The sequence below is a fragment of the Mustela erminea genome, chromosome 11 (assembly GCF_009829155.1).
Source record: "Mustela erminea isolate mMusErm1 chromosome 11, mMusErm1.Pri, whole genome shotgun sequence".
Taxonomy (NCBI): Eukaryota; Metazoa; Chordata; class Mammalia; order Carnivora; family Mustelidae; genus Mustela; species Mustela erminea.
In genome coordinates, this window is record NC_045624.1 from 17,129,096 (window position 1) to 17,136,676 (window position 7,581).

Here is a 7,581-nt window from a genome sequence, read left to right on the forward strand (position 1 = left end):
TTTTGCAGAGCCCTTGTATTCACAGTCAAATCATGGCCATGATTCCACCACGACCTGACAAATAGAGTCGCACATCAGACGGCTAAGTCTCCTCCCAATACATGTATATATAGGATGAGATACACCGATTTAGTCAATTTTGTACAAATTATGTTCATTGAATTAAGACCTCACTCTCCTTCAGCTCTGGTCATGACAGACTTTAAAGTCTAATGTGCATTATTAATATTTTCTCCTTTACTTTCGGTCTAGAATGTAATAAATCAAGCACAGATTTATCCTTCGTGTAAATACTGCCATCATAGTCAATGTCAGGCAACCAAGGGCTATCACAAACCACTGAGTTGAGAAGAGATGGCCAGTCGCTCACCATTATGTAGTATTTCCACGATACAGGTAACAATTGATGTAAAAAACTCGAAGGCATGAATAAGATATACTGTCATAATTAGGCAGGGATGTGTTTTGAATATTTATTACCTTTGTTTTTAGTAAAGATATGATTTTTAAATTCATATAATTCTCAATAATGGCTATAGTTAACAACCAGCTCACTAAATTCCTGAAAACCTATTCAGCCTTCGAACGCTGGTACAAGCCAACTCCAACACGCCCCTTGCTGAAGCAGACCCAGAGAGATCCCTGTCTACATCTGTTTCTCCACATACGCAGAATATCAGGAGATGGGCGGTAGGGAAGCGGAATAATAAATACTGTGATCAGGAAATCAGACTGCCCAGAGATGTTCTTTGTGTCCGTTCGTAAGAAATCCTGGATGTTCAAAGGGTGGAGTCTGGGTTCTGGCTGCCCTGGCATGAAGCTTCCAGCTCCTCAATGCCTTTTCAGATCTGACCTATTTTCAAACCAAAAAAAAAAAAAAGATTTATTCTCCAGTTGCCAACTTTGGCTACTGGTTGCACAGACCTTGCTCTATCCGTGCAGACACACCCTCAGTTTTGACAGCATTTCCCGTAACTCTGCAGGTCCAGAAGAATGACGCAGCTGGAGATGATTTTGAAGACAATTAAAGCTAACGAGCTGACCCAGCAAAAGCCGCAAGGAAGGCAGGAAATGGCTCTGGCTGGAGGAGAGTTTTGCCAGATCGCGGGGAAGAGACCAGTTAGGAAGTAAAATGGAAGAGGATCTGCTTTACCCACAAAGATTAGGATTTGCTTAGCCAAACCTTGACCGTAACTGAAATGGAGAGTGTGATTCTGGCAGTGCTGTGGGGACCCAGGCACTTTTCTGTCCTGTTGATAGAAGCGTAAATCCATACAGCCTCTACGGAAGAGTTTTTGACAGTGACTCTCGGGGGTTTGGCACGTTCTCGTTGAGCCGGACACTCAGGATATGCATTGCAACACGGCTTCAGTGAATAATGACATCAGGTTAGAAACACAGAGTCTATTAACAGGTGGGCTGCTAAATGTATAAATGACAGTAAATCCAGGTAGAGGAATACTATACAACCACTAAAAAGGATAGGGCGACTTATCACCTGTTGAACAATCTGAAATAATGCTGTTAATTTAAAAAAAAGAGGGAGGCGCACCAGATGCTACCATTTGGCTGTTTTAAATAATTATTTATACATTTAAAGGAGCATAAAACATCTTTGGAAGGATACACAAAGAACCTGGGCACAGTTTGCCACTGAAGAAGTGAATGGACAGAGGCTGAGTGGTGAAAGACTTAACCCTACAGCACTTTTTAATTTTATATCATGGATGATCCCTTTTTTAAAATTATTTTTTAATTTTACTTCCAATATAATTAACACAGCATCGGTTGCAAACGTACAACATAGTGATTCAACAATTCTGTAATCACTCAAGTGTTCTTAATCCCCTTCGCCTGTTTCACCCATCCCCCACCCTCTCATTTTTCTAACCAAATAAATAATAAAGTGTGTGGCTATTTTTAAAACAGCAAGAGTAGCTACTCTTCGATGGGTCTTAACCACTGTCCCGAGCTCCCTTGAGTTTTGTTTAAGTCACCTTCTAAAGTCACATTCCACAGTCTGCCTGGCCCCTCCTGGTCCTAGCATGGGGAGCTGTTCCTGTCCTGCACCCACGTGGTCCCTCAGGTGAGCCAACCACAGTGTCCACCCCAACGGGCCTCTCTTCTCCCTGACTCCCACCAGTGCTTCCTGATGGCCACGTCCAGCCAGAAGCCAGGGGGCAGGGAGCCGTTGGCTGCAGTCTAAGCAGGTCAGCCCCCTGGGCCCTGAGCAGGGAGCAGGCTCGGGAAGAGGCCTGGAAGGGGCCTGGCCTCTCCAAGAGTTCGCACTTTGGTGACCTGGGAACAGGGACAAGTAGGGACTAAAACCTGGGTTCTAGTTTCAAATCTTTTTTTTTTTTTTTTTTTTTTAAGATTTTCTTTCTTTCTTTCTTTCTTTGCGAGCGATCAGTGGGAGGGGCAAAGGGAGAGGGAGACTCAGACTCTCCCCTGAGCAGGGCGCTCATCACAGCCCAATGCCAGGACGACCATGACATGAGCAGAAGACAGATGCTTAACCAACTCAGCCACCCAAGTGCCCCTAGTGACCTTCAGTCACCTTCCAGGGTCCTAATGGTCTCATTCGTAAAACGAGGGGGAAAGTGGGCCCCTACCATGGCCTTGGCCACACACCTAGCCTGACCTCAGCCCCACATGCAGGGTCTCAGGGCCCAGCGGGCAATGATGTGCGTCTCACTCATGTTCCACGTTCCCCCACAGAATAACGGAAGCCTCAGGACTCTCCATTCAGACCGCCTTCACAGACAGGAACCGGAAGTTTCTACCCAGAAAAGCGACCCATGGTCCTTCAGGATCCAGTGGAAAGTTGCCTTCTCTCAAAGTACCGTTTCTTCGTTCAAAATGTCAACCCACAGGCCCCACCCCCGGAGCCAGAGGGTCTAGGGTAGGAGGCCAAGAGAGGTGTTCCTTGTAGCACACTTGGAAACCCACGGTCTTCAGGAACAGTGCTGCATCATCGAGTAGGAATTGCCAAGTTCATTTCCCTTTCAGTGAAAACAAGCTATTATTCTGTAATGGTTATTTTTTCAAAACAACAATAAGAGCTTGGGGACAACCAATCCACTTAATGCTTTGCAGCATGGATGTGCGCGCTAAATAGTAAAATTACATTTCAAAACATGATCAAACATCAGCCTAATCAGCCAGGTGTTAGACGCTCAATCACAAGCCTCAAAACACATCATCAAGGATCAGTAAGCAGGTGTTTTAAGTGAAGATTGAGATAAACAGTTGCCTTTGTGAGTATTTAGGAGGTTTTGCAACATTAAAATGGAGCACCTCGCACTCCAGCCGGCAGACGTCAGAAGCTTTGCGGCTGAATAAAACCCAGGCAATAATTAGCCTTGGAGATTTTCACTGGATTGCAATCAAAAGTTCTGAGTCTTACTGAGGAAATCTGTGTCCTTCCTTTATTTCCACTGTCTGTAAGGTGTCGCCCTTGTGGGTGGAGACGCTTTTAACAATCACGAGGACACATTTTGCTTTGTTGGTACTGAAGATTTTGATCCAGTTAGGAGAGTGCGTAGATCACACAAACACACACACACACACACACTCAGTGACATGGACCCATCCCACCTGTTTCTCCAATGTGGCAAGTTTAGGCCAGGGAGGGCAGAAGAAACAGCAAAGTTTCTCTCTAGAAGTTCATTTTTGTTTTCACACACATTCCATATGGCTTCCCAGTGGCTCCACAGCTAGTCCAACATAGTCTCCCGAAAATCACTGGGGACAATTTCAAGTGACTCACCATCCTCGGCTGAAGCACCATTTTAAAAACCATTATTAATAAGACCAGCTTGTCACGTAACCATAGTAGTTTGTCCGGGGGGGGGGGGGGTGTTGTTGTTGTTGTTTATGAAATGCCAAGCAGGGGGTGCAGTCATTAAGTGTTTGCCTTCAGCTCAGGTCATGATCCCAGTGTCCTGGGATCGAGTCCCGCATCAGGCTCCCTGCTCAGTGGGGAGTCTATTTCTCCCTCTCCCTCCGCCTGTCATTCTGCCTACTTGTGCGCTCTCTCTCTCTCTCGCTCTCTCTCTCTCTGTCAGATAAGTAAATAAAATCTTGAGGGGAAAAAAGAAAAAAGGAAATGCCAAGCAGGAGTGCCTGCTTAAAAACAGGGACAAACTAACTACTATTCTTTTCTGGTAAAAGTAAACTTCATCTATGCACTGCCTCAACAGGAACACAGTTGTGTTGTTTTGTAATGGTCTTTACTTGGCCGTATATTTTTAAAGATTTTATTTATTTGAGAGCGAGAGAGGGGAAAAAGGGAGAAGCAGGCTCCCTGCCAAGCAGAGACACGATCCCAGGACCCTGAGATCGTGACCTGAGCCAAAGGCAAACACTTAGCCCACCGAGCCACCCAGGCATCCCTGAGAGAATTGCTTAAGCTTCGTTTTTCTATTTCTTTTCTCTCTTCCCAGGCCTTGAATTCCCACCAAAATAATAGTTTCAGTTCTTACCATTTTACCTCCTACAGTTGAAGGAGCCGTAGATCCATGTTGGGCCGTCCAGGACACCAACTTAACCGAGTCACCATCATCCTCACCCGTCCGCAGAGATAAAAGTGAGACATCACAACGTTTCACAGTCGATCCCAGCCATCAACGCATTGCTCTGAAACAAAATCGAGTTTTGTCAGGGGTTTTGAGACTGTGGATTCAGAGTCTGAATGAGCCCAAAGAACTCCATTCTTCCCTCCCACCAGTTCCCAAAACCCGTCGGTAATTGCCGACCACATCAGGGCTGGTCTTTCATATCCTCGTCCTCTTCCGAGCTGTCGGATTCAGCGGGGTGCTGGTTAGTGGACAGCTGGGGCTTCTGTGACTCAGGACATCCAATCCTGAGCTGTGAGTCTATTTGCAAAGATAAAAAGTTTCCTCTCTAAACCAGGGAGTCTGACTATCTTTGGGCTTTTCTGGCGCCCCTTTGTCCTGTGATCTGTACTCTCTTTGGTGTGTGTACTCTGTCATCTCTCCTCTCCCAATGGTGCCAGCCCCAGGGCGTATTAACCTCCACTTACCCAGGGGGAAGAGGAGCTCATTGGCCCTGGCAGCCTCCTGAGCCAGCAGGAGGGGTTATAACTTTAAGCTGGCCTGGAAATTCCCTCAGAAGTCCTGAGGGAATCACACAAATGATTCAGACCACTTCAATCATGGTTTTTCCTCTTCTCTGTCCTTCAATAAACCTCTGGCCTCCTATTTCATGGAGCAACTAGAAATCATTGACTGGAAGCCCCATTGATTCCTTGCCTGTCTCCTCCCATCTAAGAACTGCCCTCTCCTGTCTCTCATGTCTGCTCCTTTCCGCCCCCCCCCCCCAGACCCTTTCCCCACCAAGGCTTTGAACCCCAACTCTATCAACTGCTCTCCTTGTCTTCAGCTCCTGATCTCAGGGTCCTGAGTCCTCTGTTGAAGCCCTGGCCCATCGCCATTTGTACATAACAAAACAGTAAATTGGAGGTTGGGACCGAAGCACCGAGATAGAATAAAGATTATATTCCAAGGTCTGCACTAGACCCAATGCAAAATCTCAAAGCGAGATAATCAAGAACCGGTGTTTTGACTTTTAAATTCCCTCACTCACATGGAGGATAAAAAGAGTCAGAGGAGGGGGAATTGCAAGGATTTTAGAGCAGGGCCGGTAGAAAGCTATGTATGGTTCTCATCCCTCAAGGAGAGAAGGATGAAGGGCATGTCTGCCTTCTCCTCAAGCCCAGTGAGAGAGCTTTAATAGAACCCCTTGGAGAAATTAATGTGTGTCCCCTGGAGCTGGGGGGCTGGAGGGACTGGGGTCTAGCTTATGCCTGAGAGAGTCAGACCAGGACCATGTCAGCAGGCAGAAGCCCGGATCTAAGGAGGAAGTTTGCTCCTGGAGACCAAACAGACAAATCCGGCTCAGGAAAACTCGGCCTGGGAAAAGAGGGCCCTAGAAGTAAGAGGCAGAGCAGTAGTGGGGTGGGTAGAGGGGGTTTGAGAGTGAACCAAGTGGACAAGACCAGCAAAAGTGTTGCCACTGGAAGGTCCTACCAGGTGAGATTTCAAAAAAAAAAAATCCCATGGACATGCCCAGTGAGCGTCCATGATGTACTCAGAAGAGACAGACAGGGCAAAGCCGTCTCACCTCTCGTCCTCCTGGCTCTGGCCCTGATGCCCTCGTTAGCAGTTGGTTATCAGCTTGGAGCAGACGTTCTAAATGAACTAACATGACTTGGAACCTTCTTTTACATAAGAGGAACCAGAGAAATGACCAGTGCCTGAAATAGATTTAAAGGGGCAGGGGAAGGGGCACGTGAGTGGTTTAGTTGGTTAAGTGGCTAACTCTTGATCTCAGGTTCCTGAGTTCTAGCCCCACGTTGGACTCCACAGTGAGCACGGAGCCTACTTTAAAAAAAAAAAGAGGACAGTGGAAGACAAAAATAAGACTGCTTTGGGAAAACTCAGCCCGCAGGCTGATATTCCACACATACAGACAGATAGACTCCTTAGAAGAGAAAGCACAAACCTCCCCTTGACTCTACAACAACTTTTAGCTTTGCACATCTTTTCCCTCCCCCACCCCTGAGGTTATTCAAGGAAAGTTGCTCTCCCCCCGCCTCATGCATCACGTCCACAGCCAACCTGCTTCTGCCTTTTTATTACTTGCTCAGAGACATCTCTCGGATAAGGTCACCATTCATATCTTTTTATTTTTTTCTTATTTTCTCAAAATAAATTTTTCTTACTGTAAAAGCAAATATGCATATTGCAGAAAAATCAGAAACTTTAAGTACCTAAAATGATCATTAAAATAAAATCAGGGCGCCTGGGTGGCTCAGTCAGTTAAGCGTCTGCCTTTGGCTCAGGTCATGATCCCAGGGTCCTGGGATCAAGTCCCACATCGGGCTCTGCTCAGCAGGGAGCCTGCTTCTCTCTCTGTCTCTGCTTGCCTTTCCCCATGCTTGTGCTCATTCGTGCTCTCTTTCTCAAATAAAATCTTAAAAAATTAAAAAAAATGTTTTAAGTAAATAAAATCCATAAACCCATCCATACCAGTTCAACCACTGTTAATGGGTTGATGCAGATCCTAGACTACTCTGTGCATACAGACATTGTGTAGATACACACACACACAAACTGAGTTGTTTCAAGTGTTTCATGATAGCCATGATGATTTAAATGAGCTTGAATGCAAACATAGACATACATGCTACTTAAAACATGTGTATGTACATGCACAAATTTGAGATGTATTTTTTAAGTATTTAGCAGGTTCAAATAGAAGTCTTACACACAAGCAAAAACAGGATTATGGGAGATGCAAATAATTTACACAGGTACATTCCTTACCCCGAAATATCTTTTTACATAGTGAGCTTGTAAAATAGGAGAATCTACAGCTGCGTTTCCTTCACTCGGTCTCTTGTTCTTCTATCTTTGTGTGTCTTATGTAAATCAAAACTGTCCTATTCTTTCTGCTGCTTCTGTGTTTTCCAAAGATTTATGAAGATGTTGGCTTTTATTAAAGCAAGGACTCTGGGACAAGTTGGCACTTCCATTTACATCAGAAAACAGTGGGAGG

General features: G+C 45.5%; 1 long non-coding RNA gene across 1 annotated transcript; it reads right to left on the minus strand.

Annotated features, from left to right (window-relative positions):
* Positions 1–465: 465 nt before the first annotated feature.
* LOC116569472 lies at positions 466–4,996 on the minus strand. The gene is made up of 3 exons (XR_004277049.1): positions 4,758–4,996; positions 4,485–4,638; positions 466–853 (listed from the first exon to the last, which is right to left on the minus strand). It is a non-coding gene; the product is annotated as an uncharacterized LOC116569472 (long non-coding RNA).
* Positions 4,997–7,581: the final 2,585 nt, after the last annotated feature.